This window comes from Corythoichthys intestinalis, chromosome 3 (genome assembly GCF_030265065.1).
Source record: "Corythoichthys intestinalis isolate RoL2023-P3 chromosome 3, ASM3026506v1, whole genome shotgun sequence".
Classification (NCBI taxonomy): domain Eukaryota; kingdom Metazoa; phylum Chordata; class Actinopteri; order Syngnathiformes; family Syngnathidae; genus Corythoichthys; species Corythoichthys intestinalis.
The window spans coordinates 41,295,660-41,316,489 of NC_080397.1; the positions used below are offsets into that span (position 1 = coordinate 41,295,660).

Here is a 20,830-nt window from a genome sequence, read left to right on the forward strand (position 1 = left end):
CAGCTCTCCTGACCTGAACCCCATAGAGAATCTGTGGGATATTGTGAAGAGGAAGTTGAGACACCAGACCCAACACTGTGGATGATCTTAAGGCCGCTATCGAAGCATCCTGGGCCTCCATTACACCTCAGCAGTACCACAGGCTGATTGCCTCCATGCCACGCCACATTGAAGCAGTCATTTCTGCAAAAGTATTGAGTGCATTGCTGATATATTTAATTGAAGGTGGACTTTTTTGTATTAAAAAACACTTTTTTGTATTGGTCGTATGAAGTGTGCAAATTTTTTTAGATAGAGATTTTTGGTTTTTCTTGACTTTTTTGCCAAAATCATCAATATTAAAACAATGAAAGGCTAAAACTACTTAAGTTGTGTGTAATGAATCTAAAATATATGAAAATCTAATGTTTATCGGTACATTACAGAAAATAATGAACTTTATCACAATATGCTAATTTTTTTAGAAGGACTGGTATATAAGACTGAAAAAGCAGTTTCTGCTCTTGCACTCCTCTTTAAAAGAAACTGCTGTATTTTAAGCCAAAACAGCTGTTGTGTTTGATAGAACACTATATCTACTGTATATGCTGCCATAGCAGATTCATGGCGTATTAAGCCCCTGAACTAGTTTTAATTTGGTGACTTTTTCATTGGTGAATTTTGGTGAATTCAGGTGACTTGAAGTTCCTCTCTGAGACCCCCAATTTGGCCAACTTTCAAAATTGTCCGATATGCACGTGTGATACATCATTGGAAAGCTTAAAATCTCAATTTTCTGGGGGAAAAAAATTATCTGCTCCGCTCATCGGCGTGGCTGTTGCGCACTTGGTGGGGCTCGCGTGCGACTGGATGTGATAGGGCGTGCTCGGGTGGGTGTCCCGGTGCCGGGAGTGGTGATGGGGCGGCATAGGGTCTGTCACCAACGGGCCCACACTCAGAATGGATTCACACAATTACTGGCTTCTAGATCACAGAGCTGATTTGTGTACATTCTACCCCTTTCAATCACTTAGCTTATAGACTCCCCCACCCCCGTCCCCCTTTCCCTGGTCAACAGGCCCCCCACAAGGTGTCAACCGGAAATACATCTAGCTGGCGATAGCACCAACATATTAGTAGTTAGTGTAGACGTTCAATGTATTTCTTGTTGTTGTTTGTGTTTCTTTTCTGTCTTCTCTTTTGTTCTGTTTTTTTTCCTTCTGTTCCCCATAACCCCTTCCTGTTTGCTGCTTTGTCATAATGAACAAGGTATGCTGATTGATCACAATGGGAGTATGCCATACTCTCAATGTGAAACATTAAAACTGTTCAGACCAACCGGGCACCTAAACTTCCATTCTCCGTGTCAAATAGCTGAACAGGACAGGTTAGGAAAAAAAAAATAGTTTGGAGGCTTAATGCGCCATGAATCTGCTATGGCAGCATATAGACATAGTTTTCTGTCAAACACAACAGTTGTTTTGGCTTAAACTACAGCAATTTCTTTTAAGAAGGAGTGCAAAAGCAGAAACAGCTTTTTTTAGTCTTGTCTGTGTTTTCCGCCATATACAGTGGTACCTCGACATACGATCGCTTCGACACACGATCTTTTCGACATCCGACGTAAAATTTGACGCGCCATTTGTTTCTACAACCGACGACATGCTCGAAATACGACGACATGACAGCAACGCAAACGAACTCACGGCGGATTTTCTTGTGTGAGAAATCAACACAAGTTTCCAAAAAGTTGGTACAGTTGGTGAAACAAGGAAAAAAGTGATGCTTACCTTTGAAATGAAGATGCAAATTATAGAAAAATATGAGTGTGGGGTGCGCATCCGTGAGCTGGCTCAACAATACAGCTCCACGGTCCTCTTCCGACCACCGTTCGCAAGTCTTTATAAGTTAAGGTGACAATTATTATTGTGGTAACATCGCCAAAGAAATTGCCAGCTTCGTCACGTTTTTATAATTTATTTAAGAACTTATTCAACACAAAACACCCATTGCCCTCTGCAGTTGACTGTGCTCTCAAGAAAACGAAAGTATAATCTCTACCGCACTGACCTATCTCACTGTGACGTCAGCCCCGCGGTGCATTCAGGTTCAGCAAAAACTGTCCGCCACATTAGAATACAATTTGTTACATTATTAACGGAATCATTTTTATTTTATTATTATTATTATTATTATTAATATTATTATTATCATTATTATATTATTCTGATTTTTATTCTTAACTTATTTATTTTGCTATGTTTAATTGCCATTTATAATAATTGCACCAGCAGTATTTATTATGGATTTAGTGTAGGTTTTTGGGCTGTGGAACGAATTAATGGAATTTTAATGTATTCCTATGGGAAAATCCTGCTCGACATACGACCATTTCGACTTACAAACAAGGTCTTGGAACCAATTAACTTCATATGTAGAGGTACCACTGTTTATAAGTATATTAGTGGTGTGACGATACACATAAGTCACGGTCAGAATTTTCAGGCTAAGACATGCCTCAAAGGGAAAATAAATTTCATCAAATTAATACATTTCAGGATACGAAAGGCAAAAATACAGTATGGCTGGTACTCACAGCTCCTAGAATTTACTGAACGTAATATACTTCTAGCTGCTTTGCCATTGGCTATTGCCGAGCATCCAATGGCGTACCGCAAACAACACGTCACTTCCGTTCATTAATATTCATAACATTAGCTACTGTTGCTAAGTAGGGACAAGCCACCGGTTGTCCCTAATAGGAAATGAATGGAAATCGTGTACGAAGATGTTTACAGAGCACAACCTACCAATTCTCTCCGAAAATGATGTGCCTAGTGCCAAATTCACTGGCAAAGATGTGGAAGAACATAAAAATGTTCAGTTAAAGAGATGGCTTGAGTGTTGAAGGCTGAAAAAGACGAAAAGAACGAGCCGACCTAAGCATAGCCTTCGCTTTTTTATCGACGCGACTGACAATGACATTCTCCTGTTTCAACAAGCTATTCTTTACCATCAGCCCTGTCTTTCTTATATATCCTCTGGTTGTCCTACGTCTCGTACAGTTCATGGGGGTAATTTAGTTAGCTTTGTGTAGTGATCGCAAATGCTACTCGGTGACAGCCAACGAACACTTTTAATTTTTTCCATTGTTAACAAATCTTAATTCTATAACTTATTTACACTTCCCCCTTACTAAAGTTTTTTTTTTTTTACAACAGAAAATGTAACAGTGGCAGTCAGATAGCATTTTAATTCTTCTTAGGTCATTCATTGTCAGACAGAAGCAGCACCCGGCACGTCACGCCAAAAAATAAGTTAAAAATATCAAAATGGCTTACCTCTTTGTCCTCTGAAAGACAATGCCAACCCGACGAAATGTTTACTGCATTAATGTTTACTGCCGAGCTGGCGTTAAAAGTCCGCGCAAGTTGATTCAGTCTTCACATTTTCTCCTCCGAGTTTTTAGTTTCAGGAAACGTATGAAGAAAACATCCTTCATATGTCGTAATGTCTCGAGTCGTTTCTACAAGTTCCAAAAAAGCAATGTGTGATCAGCATGCTCGTTTTTGAAAGATTACCGGAGAAAAGTAGCAGATTTTCCATTGCTTCTATGCGAGGGCGGGTCTAAAATGTCCCACTTCTACTCTACTTCCGCTTTACGATGCGACGTCACGGTCTAAAAACAGCATGCGTGCGGTACGCCATTGGCTAAGAGGGACTTCTACTATATGTGTATGTATGTATCCGAGCATCCTGTTTATTCGCCCTTTGTGTTCCAACAGCTTTACATAAGAGTATTAATTTTTATTCTTTTAGCTACCGTAATTTCCCGAATATAACGCGCACTTTTTTCCCCAAAAATCAACTTGTAAACTCATGGTGCGCATTATAAACGGGTACATGGATGGAGACAGAAATATATATGTATTACATATATATATAAACCGATTTTTTTGCATTGACACGGCCACGTTGTGTTGAAGAAACGTATGCGGCGACCCGTTGCCGACCATTACGGTACGTGACGTCACCGTTTTGTTTCGGTAATACTTCACTCTAATCGGCCGAATGATTTCGTCTGTGTTAAATTCTGCTTTTTTCACTCTTCATGAAGCACAGAATTTAGTTTCTTGAACTCATTTGAGTCGACGTTTATTGCAGCTCCGCAATTCGGACCATAACAAATGTAAGGACACACACTTCCTGTGTCCGTCAACTATATCGGTCCCTCGGGAAACTCAAACCCAAACAACAATAGTTCCTTTTGTTACTGTCGTGTTGACAGCTATGAGCTCTCACGGATTTCCGACTTACGTTCTCACTTTCATTTTACCGTATCAATCCATGGAAGAAACATTTATTCATCATGAGGAAATGAGCAAGTTATACAGCAGCCTTTAAAAGAAAAGTCACATCTGTTTTGTTTTCTCCTAGATTCTGGTAAGTTGGAGAAGTTGTCAAATCATATTATTACCGTAAATACTGTCAGTTTACGGTAATGTTTTGAACTACCAATGTGCTATGCTTGTGCTGTGTTTCACCAGTCAGTAAAATGACATCTCTGTATCTGTACACAAGCTCTGTTTTCTTCTAAAATTAGGGTGCGCGTTATAAAAGGGTACAATAATTTCCCCTAGATTTTACAAGTAAATTTGGGGTGCGCTTTATACACGGGTGCGCCTTATATTCGGGAAATTACGGTATTTTTGTTTTTTTACATTATCCATAACTCTGATTTTATGTTTATTGTGAAATAATCTTAACATGTATTTGTTACATGTTTTGATGCGTTTTTATGTATTATAAAAGATTTACAGTATGTCCGAGTTTTAGGGGGCTTGGAACAGATAAGGGCATTTACATGGAAAACGATTCTTTGCTTACAGAATTTTCAAATTACGAAACTACTCCTGGAACCAATTAATTTTGTAGGAAGAGGTACCACCGTACTGAGTAATATTTGAGTATACCGTTGTATGGGTGTGTGTTTTAAACCATTTTGGCACAAAACCAGTTTAGTGATGACAGCTTTGGGGTGACAATTTAGCTGTTTAGTTTACCTTTTCTTTTCTCTCAAACAATCATCTAGTTTAAAAGTGAATTATTTACTGTATATTGTCATATGGAATTCCAGCCTATCAATTTAATTGTCCAACATTTATATTTTACAAGACTGTGCAACTAGTAATATAGGGAACCAGATGAGATAAGCTTCCTACTGCTTCAATATTTTACGTGCAGTTAGCAATGAATCTAACTCCTGACTGACAAGTCACGTCCACAGTTGAGGCTCAACAAAAGTATGTTTGCAGTAAAACTGCCATCTGGTTCTCATGATTTTTTTTCTTCTTCTAAAGCATGAAATGCAATGGTAGTCTACTGTTTCAACGTCCTTGCGAAAGCCGCCAGGGTTGGCAGAGCTACAGTAAGTATGCAACACCAGATGACTTCTACTGCTCAGATTCAGCTATACCACAACAATCAACAGGGCCTAATTTGTCATAAGGTTGGAGTGTTAAATGGGCAGACATTTTGTGAGCTGACTTTGAACTGGCTGAGCTGTCCTTTGCAGCAATGTATGGCGGTGAAACATGAGACTTTGCTGGAACATGGAGGAAGCGAAGCATGCTGGAGCCATAACTCACTGCTTCCGCATGGGAGTATAAGCGCGTAATGACAAAGAGTCTACAACTCCCGGCGTCTTGCTGGAATGTCAGTAATGGGAGAGCGAGGGAAGTTCTCCCGGCCAATCGGAACGCTTTGAATAATTAAAGTGATCGGCTTAATTAGCTCAATTACGTTAATTTGACCACGGAACACGGCCATATGGTGAAAGGAAACAAAAGAGGGGGGAACTAATTAAAAGTAAAATAATGAGGATTTTAATTAACTGGCTCCCTAGACAGTGGAGCGCAGGGATCAGGAGCCTGCTACCATAATTAAAGTGCTGTAACGCTGGCAACATCTCCTCTCTTTCTTATATCTGTGAGGGCTCTATCCATCTAATTAAATCTGTAAATAAATTAGCAACATTGAGGGTTCCTGCTTCACTTAACACTGCCTAGAATCCACCCCCACCTTCCCAATAACAAGCTCACCTTACTGTGAGCAGACGATGCTGGTCATACAGTCAAAGGTTGAGCTCAGGTCACCCAGTGACAGTTTTGGGAATGCGGGGAGATACTACAACTGTGTCTATTCAAATCCAATCAGGTTTGTGCAAATGAATCCGTGTGTGTATCTTATTCTCAGTAATAATTCTCTAAAACTTATGTTGCACTCTTATGTTGCAATCAGCTAAAATTTCTTTATCGCCTTGTGGAAGCAGCTGTGCCCCCCCTTCCCCCTTTTTATTAAAACTAGATTGACAGGCGAGCTATTTGCATATTAAATTAAGAAGCACTTATAAGTTCTGAATGAACCGTAAACAAGGAGCGAACAACTATTCAACTGTCATTACAAGTGGCAGTCACTGTAGAAAACACTTGACTGAGATGCAGAGATGCACAGAAGTGACAGTCACAGCAAATGTACGTTTACTTTCGGCACACTTTAAAAATCTGCATACAGTATGTGAAAATAAATAAGTATAAATAATATAAAAATATAAAATGGCAACCCAGATAGCAAAATATAACTGGAGCGGACATGAGCCAGATGTACTGCAAATTTCGGCCCAAATTCGTAAAACGGATCCGCCCCAGTGTCTTTTTGAACAATGGCCCAAACTCAGTATGGAGTCACTTGCCAGATCAGCAACCAGTTTTGGGCCAGAACTAGAGATGTTCCGATTGATGCTGATCGATCGGGTCCGATCACGTCATTTTCAAAGTATCGGAATCGGCAAAAAAATATCGGACATGCCTTTTTTAATATATATATATATATATATATATATATATATATATATTTTTTTTTTTAATTAAATAGTTTTCTAATTCTATTTAACGTTACAGACAAAATGTCTTACGCTCATCCAGAGTCTTTAGTTTTGGCTTAAAATGGGGCTGTCAAATTTATCGCATCAACGACGGTAATAACATTAAAATATTTAACACAATTAACGCATGTGCTGCACTACCCACTCACACATTGTCGCGTTCAATCTATAATGGCACCGTATTACGTATACATAGAACTAAAAGGCAACATAAAATGAGAGAATTTTGGCAGCCTTTGAAGCCTTTTTTTAACTGGCTAAAGCCTTACAATCCCTCCCTCAATGATCAGAAATATCGTGGGAAGCAATGTGGGGAAGAAAGGTAGTAGTTGATCTTTTTCTTAACACCCTATTTTATTTCCCAACGCTGAGAAGATATATCAATTGTTACCATTACGCACAGTCAGGGTTGCACTTCCCATCATGCATTTGGGCAGAACTTAAATGACTGAATTATCATTTACTGAAAGCTCATAAAAATCTACTAGATGGCAATATTTAGTCACAATATACAAAGTCACATTTGTCCTTTAAGAATTACAAGTCTTTCTGTCCGTGGATCCCTCTCACAGAAAGAATGTTAATAATGTAAACGCCATCTTGAGGATTTACTGTCATAATAAACAGATACAGTACTTATGTACTGTATGTTGAATGTATATATTCGTCCGAATTCTATTCATTTTTTTCTTAATGCATTGCCAAAATGTATATGATTGGGAAAAATTATCGGGAATGAACGGAATTGAATCGGGAGCAAAAAAAAGCAATCGGATCGGGAAATATCGGGATCGGCAGATACTCAAACTAAAACGATCGCGATTGGATCGGGAGCAAAAAAAACATGATCGGAACAACCCTAGCCAGAACTGGTCCAAAGTGGCAGACACTACATTAATGTATGGCCTGGATGTGGCACACATGTTACCCAATCTGTGCCAGATTTGTATCAAAACTGTTTTCAGTATTAAATTTGGGGTCCATTTTTTTCAGTGTATCATACTGTAATGTGTTGATATCGCAAATTATTTTTTTCTATTAAAAGCAATAATAACATCCCTTTTTTTTTATACCATTTATTAATGCTAACATATTAATGCACCATAAAAATACATTGTTTTTCACAAAACATTTTAATTGGACCAAGAAATTCCACATTAAAAATGACCCATTTTTAGACTGTAAACATAGTGTATTTGTTAAGGTTCTGGGGTAAGCACAGAGACAGAGGAAAACTGGCAGTGGTAACAAGAGTTCATTGACGATGAGAGGGAAGAGCACATAGTGTCCGAAGAATCCTGTGGGCAGTTTGGTGATAGAACAGGTGAATGGGCAGGCAGGCATTCTGGCAGGCAAGCAGAAAAGAATCGGGGGTGGGGGGGTGGGGGGGGGGGGGGGGGAGATACAAAAGTGAGCTCAGTATCAGGATTACAAGATTCTTTGTTAGCTGAAAGTCACATCGGTGAGTTTTTGATGATGGGTTTTCCCATTGGCAGTGTATCAAATACTTGTTCTCCCCACTGTTGTTATGCAACAAATGTTGAATTCCTTAACTTCCAGACATGGCAGATCAATTTAATACACTGGGCAATTTATTAACGCTTGGTTGAATAACTTGTTTAACAGTCAAGCAGTTTCAAAACGCGATAACGACTTTGAACAAACCACTTACCATACAAATTTGCCATCCGCTGATGTGTCATGACTCCTGCGTGCTCCTCTGTTTAGTTGCCTTTCAGGTGCGCGCTGGCAGTGATGTCACACGTCGACTGTAAAATATCAGATTTTGAGCAAGTCCGATCTGCAAGATCCGCCCCGGAACAGTGCGTAATCCATCATTTGGACTGTCATAGAGTTGATCCGGGCCGCTTCTGGCGCACTGACGCTCAGCAGGCTTGATTGCCATGCGGATCCGGAACGCAGTTGCCTGCTATCAGGGTAAGGGTCAGAGTTGGGTAAAGTAGCCAAAACATTTACTCAACTAAAAGTAGCGTTACTACAAATCAATATTACTCAACTAAATGTAAAAGTAGCCATCAAAAAAATGTACTCAAGTACAAGTAAAAAAGTATTTGGTGAAAAGAATGCTCAAGTCATGAGTAACATTGTGAGTGACTGCTTACGATGTTTTTTTTTTTTTTTTTTTAAACAATGGTATTTTTTTTTCTCACCACAAATTCATCAAACCAATTCCACAAAGGGCCAAGTGGGTGCTGGATTTTGTTCCAACCGATACCGCGTAAACAGTCTAACCAAAGAATTTTCTGTTGAAACAAGCAGCACCTGACAAAGTTTAACTGATTACCCATGTAAGAGATCAGATTGGTCCAAAGGTGTCCTCTTCATTGGTTTAAAAGAAAGCCTGCCCTCACTTGGCCTTTTATGGAGTCAGTTTGACACCAGTTATCTATGTGAATCGTTCCTATTATACTGTACTATATAACCTATTACATAACCACAATAAGCAATTTTTTTTTTAAATCATTGAATTTCGTCAAGAGAATAAAGAATCTCCAGAAATAAAGCATTATTCATCCAAAGAGCATAAGTGCCCTCTAGTGGAGAAAACATGTTTCCTATTATGAAACTAAGAGGATCATTTCTCTGTTTTCCGTGGTCAATCGGTGCCAAACAAAAACTGGGAGAGAGATTAAAATCCGCGCTCAGTCAAATACTTACTTTATTACAGTGCCTTAAAGATGCCACCTGATTGAACAGTATGACGTGATCAAAGAACGGCAAGCTTGAGTCTGAGCGGCATAACGAAGTCATGTGATTATTGTTGTGAAGTCTCATTGGTGAAACTAATAGAGCCACTGTTGGCATCTCTGGCAAAAAAAAAAAAAATCTAATTTATAGAATAAAGAAGAAAAATGTAACAACTGGTGTAGCCCAAAGTAGCGGAGTAAGAGTCGCGTTTCTTCTTCACAAATCTACTCAAGTAAAAGTAAAAAGTATGGCTTGATAAAACCACTCTTAGAAGTAAATTTTTCTCAAAAAGTTACTCAAGTTAATGTAACGGACTAAATGTAACATGTTACTACCCACCTCTGCAAAGTATAAATAATAAGTATTCAAATACAGTGCTGGCCAAAAGTAGTGGCACCTCTGCAATTCTGTCAGATAATGCTCAATTTCTCCCGATTGCAATTACAAATGCTTTGGTAGTAATATCTTCGTTTATTTTGCTTGCCATGAAAAACAAAAATAAAACATTATCATTTTACACAAAATTCCAAAAATGGGCCGGGCAAATGTATTGCTACTCTCAGCCTAATACTTGGTAGCACAACCTTTAGACAAAATAACTGTGAACAACCACTTCTGGTATCCATCAATGACTTTCTAACAATGCTCTGCTGGAATTTTAGACCATTCTTCTTTGGCCAACTGCTCCGGGTCTTTGAGATTTGAAGGGTGCCTTCTCTAAACTGCCATTTTCAGAGTCCTCCACAGGTGTTCTATGGGATTCAGGTCTGGATTTATTGCTGCCCACTTTAGAAGTCGCCAGTGCTTTCTCTCAAACCATTTTCTAGTGCTTTTTGAACTGTGTTTTGGGTCATTATCCTTCTGGAAGACCCATGACCTATGAGGGAGACCCAGCTTTCTCACACTGGGCCCTACATTATGCTGCAAAATGTGTTGGTAGTCTTCAGACTTCACAATGCCATGCACACCGTCAGGCAGTCCGGTGCCAGAGGCAGCAAAGCAACCCCAAAACATCAGAGAGCCTCTGCCATGTTTGAATGTGGGGACAGTGCTCTTTTCTTTGAAGGCCTCGGTTTTTTCCTGTAAACTCGTTGTGGATGCCTTCTCCCATAAAGCTCTACTTTTGTCTCATCTGACCAGAGACCATTCTTCCAAAATGTTTTTGGCATTCTCAGGTTTGGCAAACTCCAACCTGGCTTTTTTATGTATCTGAGTCAGAAGCGGGGTCTTCCTCGGTATCCTACCATAGAGTCCCTTTTCATTCAGATGCCGACGGATAGTACGGGTTGACACTGTTGTGCCCTCGGACTGCAGGACAGCTTGAAATTGTTTGGATGTTAGTCAAGGTTCTTTATCCACCATCCACGCAATCTTTCGTTGAAATCGCTCGGCAATTTTTCTCTTCCGTCCACATTTGGGGAGGTTAGCCACAGTGCCATGGGCTTTACATTTATTGTTGACACTGTGCAGAGTAGACGCAGAAACATTCAGGTCTTTGGAGATGGACTTGTAGCCTTGAGATTGCCCATTCTTCTTCACAATTTTGATTGTCAGGTCCTCAGACAGTTCTTTGGTCTTCTTTCATTTCTCCATGCTCAATGTGGTACACACAAGGACACATGACAGAGGTTGAGTCAACTTTAATCCATTTTAACTGGCTGGAAGTGTGATTTAGTTATTGCCACTACCTGTTATGTGCCACAGGTAAGTAACAGGTGCTGTCAATTACAAAAATTAGAGAAGCAGCACATGATTTTTCAAAGGGTACCGATACGTTTGTCCGGCCCAATTTTGGAGTTTTGTGTAAAATGAACATGATTTAATTTTTTTCCATTCTATTTTGTGTTTTTTCATTGCAAGCATAATAAATGAAAATATTACAACCAAAGCAGTTGTAATTGCAATCATTTTCCAAGAGAAATTGAATTACAGGGCTGCTGATACTTTTGGCCAGCAGTGTAATATCAGAAGTAATTCTGTATTCACATTTAATCCATTCAAGTACTACTTCAAACATTTGCAATTTCTGCTCTTTGGAAATTATGGTTGTCAATATTTATTCTATGGCATTAAAGCTAAACAATCCGAACCAACTGCGCAATATGCAAATGCACTGGTTGACACCACATCTGATTTCATCATGTAGCATTGTCAGAGCTATGACTGCATGCAAAGTTACTGAAATTTAGTTGTTAAAAATACACCCTGTATGGCACCCAAATGATTTTAAAGCTGCTATTTCATTAAAGAAAATGATCATATCGCGTCGCATCAAGAGGTCAGTCTACACAGGGACAATGAAAAGGGCGCATGCACACATATGTGCGCTTAGGTATAGTATGAATGTCAAATCTGGCAGGGTTCAGAAGAAGCCTGAGGGGGGCCTTCTACCAACAGAAAGCTTTTGGTGGAACAGCACCTAACGTTCTAATACAATAACTGAGCGACTTCCATTCTGACACTGTAGGAATAAAGTCAATAAATGTTGATGATGTACACCAAATTGGTGGCACTTTGTGTCAAAACAAGAAATTCAGAAAGCAGACCTCAGATCTGTAGAAAATGATGCCAGCTCCTGTGAATTCCCAGAAATGTATGCTTGATTGATTGCTATCATCCTTCTGATTGTCACACTATTTGCCCTTTATTTTATTGGATTATGATTTATATTCTGTTGCTTTTATCATTGTGTTTATATCACTTTTTTCATTTGAGCTTAGTCTTAGCTTTATATAGCAATTTTAAGTCATTCGATACATTGGAAAACAAATGAAACAACAGAAAGCAGCAACTTCACAACCAACAAATGTAATAGTGCTCATTTGTGCATGTATGGTTTATTTTTATTTTTTTAATCATTGTAGCATTTCTACATTACCACAAAAGGTTGGTCATTGGGTCCTGTGGCTGCATGATTTTGTTGGATTGATATGAGATGATTGATGACACAAGAATTTTCTATTTTCTTGCTCTTCGAAAAAAAACGAGTTTATTGACAATAAAGCCCATACTGTATTCAACACACAGCATAATATGCTTTGAAGCTTATTTCCCCTCCAATCTTTCGTATACTACAATTTGGAATTTACCTAAACCTTCCTGGAAAACTACCGTATACCACAGCAGTCAAACAAAATGCCCTTGGGTCATTGAGCGTATAGACAAGTTTCCTGAGTGAAACATGGGCGTCACCATCTTTGACATTTTCTGTTAAGGACATTCGGTTTAGACAGAACAACATGAAGAGCAGTTGAAGTAAGAAGTGTGTCGACAAAGTTAAAACTGCAAAATCAAACCAGAGGAACCCATGAGCTAGCTCTCGGACATTTTGTGTTTTGCGTTCGTTATTATCACTTTGTTGATCGTTCGTGGACAAATTCTAACAAGCTGTGCAGCCTGTGTTAACATAAGGTGTAGATTGATACACCGGTGACTTGAGTGATGAAAATGAGGCAAAATTACAAATTATAATACAGTTGCCGAATGCAGAAGGGCTGACACAGATTTTGTTGTTACAAGGACATACTACAATGTATTGTTCATCTGTTTAGATTATAGTTATGTTATTATGAGCTCATCAAACATGTACATATAAACACAAATAATATGTCAGTCCTTTATTTCAGATATAGATCGCAATAAAACTTTTGGACAACATAATTCAATTTCATGTTTATTTAAAATGATTGGCGCATGTGCAAAACAGGTCAATAAATCACAAATTATAACATTTTTAGAAAAACATCAACGAAGGTGGAGCATAAGTCAAGGATTCCATCATCGTAGTAGAATACACGTGGTCTCGATATATGTCCATCAACGTACAGTAAGTGTTGTTGTGTGGCACATCCAGTTGGCTTCCCTTGGCTAACAGTGTTTTCCACCTGTAAACAAACATACAAAAACTTGTAACAATTGCATTTATGCATTTAGGGTAAGAAGCATAGGCGGAGTTTGACTTTTGGGGCGGGGGGGCACAACATGTTGATGATCCCGAAATGCAGTGTCAGCAATAAAATTAACTTACAAGAATAATTATAATAATAAAGTTGAAAATTAGCATTTTTTGTTTCCCATCATTCTTGATTGGAATTCCAAATCAGGCTGCTTAGGACAGCTATACTTTTCGACAAGATCGTCATCCATTGAATATGGTACGGCGCTGGTGTCGTTCCGATGTGCCGTCAAAATTGTATCCCCTGGACGGAGCCACTGCGCTGCATTGATTTGCTTGATTTCCGTGTTTTGGTGATGTAGTTATCTAAGAGATTTTAAAACATGACCCAAAGAAAAAAAAATCCTGTCGTATAATGTAACGTATGTACTGAACGTAAAAAAAAGGCAATGTTTTACTGTTTTCCTAGTAGAATGACCTATAACTGTTATTACTGTAATTCAAGTCCTGAATGGACTTTCAGTTTAATAAATGTCAATGTCCAAAATATATAACTGCGGTTCTTTTCTGGCTTCAATTAATTCAACATAACTCATAACTAGGGCTGTCAAAATTATTGCGTTAACGGGCGGTAATTAATTTTTAAAATTAATCACGTTAAAATATTTGACGCAATTAACGCACAAATGCCCCGCTCAAACGGATTAAAATGACAGCACAGTGAAATGTGTACTTGTTGTGTTTTTCGGAGTTTTGTCGCCCTCTGCTGGTGCTTGGGTGTGACTGATTTTATAGGCTTCAGCACCCATGAGCATTGTGTAAGTAATTATTGACATCAACAATGGCGGGCTACTAGTTTATTTTTTGATTGAAAATTTTACAAATTTTATTAAAACGAAAAAATTAAGAGGGGTTTTAATATAAAATTTCTATACCTTGTACTAACATTTATCTTTTAAGAACTACAAGTCTTTCTATCCATGGATCGCTTTAACAGAATGTTAATAATGGTAATGCCATCTTGTTGATTTATTGTTATAATAAACAAATACAGTACTTATGTACCGTATGTTGAATGTATATATCCGTCTTGTGTCTTCTCTTTCCATTCCAACATTAATTTACAGAAAAATATGGCATATTTTATAGATGGTTTGAATTGCGATTTATTGCGATTAATTACGATTAATTAATTTTTAAGCTGTAATTAACTCGATTAAAAATTTTAATCGTTTGACACCCCTACTCATAACTAGTGTGTGTGTGTGTGTGTGTGTGTGTGTGTGTGTGTGTGTGTGTGCTCTCCCGCGGCCAGGGGATACAATTTTTAATATTAAACCTAATCATAATTACAATCATCATCGTAATGACAACATCAAAGACAACAAGTCATTTAATTTGCAAGTTTTTAGCTTTTGTATTTTTGGAGCATTGGGCACATGAAAATGCAGAGATAGGAAGAACAACACCGAGAATTTCCCCATGGTGGGATCAATAAAGGCTTTCTTATCTTATCTGATCTTAACAAACCTTCCATAACACAGCGGCAAAATGGCTAGATAAACACCCAGTCATTGTGGTGGCATGGGCTTGATTCCACATCTGCCTTCATGAACATGTTGTCGTCCCCTGTCGTGATGATGGCAAATGGATGCGGTATTTCCAAATTGTCTTTTTTGAGGGGTTTCGATGAGTGATGCCACTCCAGCGTCATTGTTGTTTTGGTTAGAGAAAGTGTAAAACGGAAGTCGCGAGCAGAAATGCGGAAATAAAGTGGAAGTACCTCGGGAGCTTGTCTATAAGACAGGGGTCAGCAACCTGCGGCTCTAGAGCCACATGCAGCTCTTTAGAGCTGCCCTAATGGCTCCCAGGAGCTTTTTCAAAAATGTTTGAAAATGGAAAAAGATAGGGGAGGGAAATATACATTTTGTTTTAATGTGGCTTCTGTAGCAGGACAAACATGATACGAACATTTTTCTAATTCATTAATATTACAATGAAGTTAAACTTGAGGTGGTATCGTACAATAGAGTAATCACGTGGTGCGTCATTCGCCATAGGATAAACTTCAGGAAAAAAAATAAACATTTAATCATGAAGGCTCATTATGTATTTATAGCCAAGTTAGTGATTTGGAAAACAGGGCTAATATAGCTAGTATGAGTGTTGTAGTTTTTTGGCAGCCCTTTTTATTTTCGACTTTCTCTTAGTCTTTTGGACAATAATGTTTATTAGTCTTAGTCATATTTTAGTCATTTCAAAATGTTTCTTTGTCTAGTTTTTATTGACAAAAACTAACTAATTTCATCAAGTTTTAGTCAATGTTTACTCAGTATTTCCGTCTGTAAAATGTTAAAGTTTCATGACAAAAATGAAAATTTCGAATGAACATTGACAGATGAGCACATATTGTATCATTTACAAGCATCTAGAAATCTATCACGTGAAAAGACACCGTCAGCAGGAAAAAAGTACATTATTTTCAATTATCCCTCCTGGCAGCCGCAAACTGTATGTAAAAAAAAGTTGTCCAAGAGTTTAAGAGGGCACTCGCCATTAACAATAGCCTAATGCTAACGTGAATGCTATGCTAACGCTACGAGTTACCAGACCCTGCTACGATGCAGGGTAACTACACATCAAATGTCGCATATTGTGAACATAGGACGGAAACTATGACGCATTTTCGTCTCGTTCTCATCTCGTCAGATAAAAACTGGCATTTGTTTTGTTATGTTTTAGTCTTCCAAGACATGTTTTTAGTTCGTTATCATCTCGTCATCGTCATGAAAAAATTGTTCGTCAACAAAATATTTTCGTTGTAGTCATCATTGATGAAAATGCACAGGCTAATGTAAATACATTCAGCATGTGTTGCCTTCATTGTAAGGCTTATTGAGGCTTTTATTTTTTTTTTGCGGCTCCAAACATATTTGTTTTTTTTTTGGTGCAATTTTCAAGTTTTGGATTGCCGACCCCTGGTATAGAATAAACTCTGGAAATATGAGTTAAATTTTCTGAGTTTGTTTTTGTGAGTTTTTGGGGTCAACAACACAAGTGATGGTAACTGTGGAAAGTGTGATAATAACATAAATAAGTTTGTATCCTGTGGAAAAATTGTGTACAGGTAGCTATTACATGTTCTGAATTTCCACAGGGGTCAGAGTACTTTCGCTGTATAAATACTTGGCCAAATTCTCAAAATGGGCAACAGTTTGCACTCCCAGTAGAGGTGCATGGGGTGAACAGTGGCTCATTTGCATGACATGGAAGTACATATCTCAAAAGGGGGTGGGAAAATATGCCGTAATTCCCGATCCTTTGGGTATTTAGCCAGCACTTTAAAATCAAAGACATGTCCATTCATTTCAGCTAATGAACCCTGATTACATTGCCAATGCATTTTACTTGTCCTCCTCTAGCTTCCACGTGAGCTTGTGTCTTGCTCAGAGGGGGCTGTTGGCAAGCATCACCTTCATCATTAGAGGAGCAACCCAGAAAATGTTGTCAGATGACCGTCTGGGGATGGAGCTGTCCTGTTTGTCTTGGGACATTTTTTGTGAAAGCTGGTAAAGGCCAGGGCCTCGTCAACCCCCCACTCCATTAAACCAGGTGGAACACACGTGCGTTCATTAGCGCCCTTTAATGAGGAGCAGATGCAACATTGCCACCTCTCACGCTACCCCCATGTCTTTCACTCAGTCACTCACACGCACCCACACAAACCAAAAACAGGCAGATCGACATACATTGTGAAAAAGTACACATTTAATTCGAAACACACTTAGGAAAAGTCATGATCGAAATGGTAATGTGTATCTAAATTCATGCAAACCCATAAACGCACACGCACACACTCCCACGTCTACATTGTTGCATTCTGTGTTATTGGGACTACGTCGTTCACAGCTCAGATGTGTGGGCCTCATTTGTCCAATTTAGATGAATGACTAGGATCATATATCATTCCCTTATGTCAGACTATTTTTGTCTGGCAGGAAGTGGATGCAAGCAAGCTGCAGGAATCTGAAAAGGCTCAATTTTTAGCCAGTTTCAAGCTTTGTCAATATGAATTGCTTGACTTTGACAATTAAATACAAGCTTGCTGTTCTCTTGAAACATAAACTTAAACTTTTAAAATTTACCAGTCTTGAAGTATATAAAGGACTGGGATCATAAGTGGATTTTAAGGGGGGGGGAGCTGGTGGCCGAAAACTGTCATTGCATGTAATTAACTTTCCTATATATGATTTTAAAATTAAGAATTTTCAGGTAAAATATTGTCTATAAAAGTTGTAAAGCAATAAAACAAACAACAAAAATGAATTAAATGAATAAAAAAAAAATATAATGGGTCAAACTTATTTTTCGAACTGATCATTACTATCGTAATGATATGAGCAAATCATATCTGCATGTTTGATTAGTTATGCACATGGAAGAGATACCAGTGAGCTCGAGACAGCTGACAAAAAGCCCGCCAGTGGACAGTTAATGTTGATGATGCCTCTCTTCTGTTCTGTATCTAAAGATCTGTCAGTAAAAACACGTCAACTCTTTCTGTAAGTTGTCTTATTCAAGAAACCCACAAATACACTGTAACACAACTAGCACCTTAGACGGTCATTTGCTTTGCTTAGCCAAAACCAACTGAGGAACGAAGAGGCAAGATGTATATACGTAAATTTTTTCAAACCTAAAAGCCTCAAAAGTGACAACTACTGAACAAGAACCAAGGATTGAAAATTTGGAACATGAAAAGCCAGAGAGCACCGCCAAAATGGTGGGCAGAGTTTCAATTTGCCCCACTAAAGACGCAAATTGTACAACAAATTTTGCACCCTTGTAATATTTTGCTCCCAAAGCTGTTGTCGTGGTGAATAAGCCCTCTTTTACATTCAGCTGGATTCTCAATGTTATCCACAGGTGCTAAATAAACAAGTAACATCGTAAACATACATGTTGCACATGAATATGGCATAAATTAATGCTTAACCACACGGCCAAGACATAATAAGTGAAAGAGAGGCATGCAGTTATTGTGTGCAGCTAACATGGCAGAATGTGTCTGAGGAGAACTTTTCTACATGTCCGTCCATGATCAAACGTAAGTAAATATTCCTTTATTTAAAGAAAGTTTGTAGTGTTTACTTTGTAACCACTGTATTCATGGCCATTTTTAACACAAAGTTGCAATTTCTGATGGGGTGCAAAATTTGACAGAACACCTGTTAACACCCGCGAGCATACCATATTCAATGGATGACCATCTTGGCTGTCCTAAGTAGCCTGATTTAGAATTCCCCTCAAAAATGATGGGAGACAACAAACGCTTATTTTCTACTTATAATTATTCTTGGAAGTTCATTTTATTGCTGAAACTGTGTTTTGGGTTCATCAACATGTTGTGCCCCCTCTGCCCCAAAAGTCAAACTCAGCCTATGACTGGGACTTAATTGAACCTTGAAATATTTTGATTTTGCAAAATGAATGAATGAATGAATGAATAATATTTGTCCATTTGATCTACTGTCCATCTTAACCAGCTGTCTAAGCTAAAAGCGGCTCTAATAATTAATTAACAATTAATTTTGGTGATTTTACGTGTCACTTGCTGTTAATTTTTCGGCATTTATGGGCTCAACTAGATTTTCGGACATTGACAGGTCAATTGCTTTTGAGTTTAGGACATTGACAAGTCACTTCCTTTGGATTTTGGGTCACTTCCTGGTTCATTTTGGGACATTCCAAGGTCACATCCTGCACTTCCTGTTAACCCATTGGCTGCCATTGACGGCAGTAGACATCTAAACCGTTTACACTAGGCGGGTGATTAAATGATCCCTGCCAACCCTCCTAGTCTAAACAGATTGCATGTCTATCGCCGTCAATAGCAGTAACAGAGTTAAATAATAGATTTCACTATCAGCTGATGGGAAATGGGGGGTGGGGCCGCTCCGTTGGGGGCCGATAAAATCTAAATATTTTCAAAACCAAAGCCACTAGCGACCTAAAACCAAAACAGGCACCTCCCTTAGGCATATACAGTATGAGTCTCCATGAGCAGCGGCATCAAAAAGTTCAGAGTCATTCCCTAATAAAATTCTGATTAACTATTTTTTATATATCAAAACTTAAAATGGCTATAAAATTCATAAGATTTTACAGTAGTTGCACAAAAATCACCAAATGCAGAGATAATCACCTATATTTTCAGGATCAATAGCAATATTTAACACATTATATAGTTTTTGCCTGAAATAGTGACTTAATTTTTTTTTTAATTTAGTGCAATTTGGACATGAGTTTTCAACAGTGAATAAATCACTCATTTTTCACATCAGAAACTTAATACTTGAGAAAAGAATGCAGAATCAACTGAACAAAAGCAAATTTGGTATTTTTCCATATACAATCACAACTTATTTATGTTGAATTCCGATGTCACTATTGCCTCAGCAAGTCTTGGCGGCTATCTGGCCCTTGTCATTTTTAGATTGAAATGTTACATAAAGTAAAACACATAAAAGCCTTTTTTCTATGGCTGCAGAAATGTCTAAATTACTACTTTTTTGCCAAAATAATTTGAATGAAAAGTTACGCTATTGTGTGTGGATACAAAATCCAACATGGCAGCCATCACAAAACAGAGAGCTTTTTAAATTGAAAATTCTTGAAAATAGATGCGTAAATCCCGGAATTTCTATAGATATGATAGTAATAAGTCTGGATTCTTGGTTAAAAGAAATAACCAAAAAAAAAAAAAAAAAACGGGCAGTTATCATTTATTTTACCTAAATATTTTAAGGTAAAGCTACGCTAGTTTTTTTCCATTAATTTTTTTCACAACGTTTCAAAGTGCATGCATAATGCTATTTTATATAATAATTACCTTGAATCCTCGACCAAATCACTTTTGAGACAATCCTGCCTGCTTGTATGTAGAGCTGAAACGAATACTCGAGCAACTCGAGTAACTCGAGTTTAAAAACCGATCCGAGTAATTTTATTCACCATGAGTAATCATTTATTTTGACAGCTCTAAGCATCACGTTTTGCTCGGACTACTTTTAATGCGGGACAACGCGCTGATGTCACGTGCGTAGAGGAAGAAGCAAAAAAAAAAACTTACTGCAGCAGACAGTCGCTACAAACTACGCCGACGTTGCTAAATACTAGCCTGCACATGCTACGTTAGTTGCAGGTAGCGTCTGATGAGTCTCATAGAGATCACATGTATGTTGAACTAGATGCAAATGACAGACTAGGCCGCGTCTGGGCAGTGTTAGCAAACAGCCGCCATC

General features: G+C 38.2%; 1 protein-coding gene across 2 annotated transcripts in view; it reads left to right on the forward strand.

The window, feature by feature from the left end:
- LOC130913501 (LIM domain transcription factor LMO4.1-like) overlaps window positions 1-18,772 on the forward strand; it is a 38,246-nt gene extending 19,474 nt beyond the window's left edge. The window contains exon 6 of one of the 2 annotated variants that reach the window (XM_057832168.1): window positions 16,949-18,772. The gene's annotated coding sequence lies outside the window, so the exon portion shown is untranslated. Of the gene's footprint in view, window positions 1-8,650; window positions 16,892-16,948 lie in introns of those variants that run through there. The other variant, XM_057832167.1, reaches the window with a different exon arrangement.
- The last annotated feature ends 2,058 nt before the right edge of the window (window positions 18,773-20,830 follow it).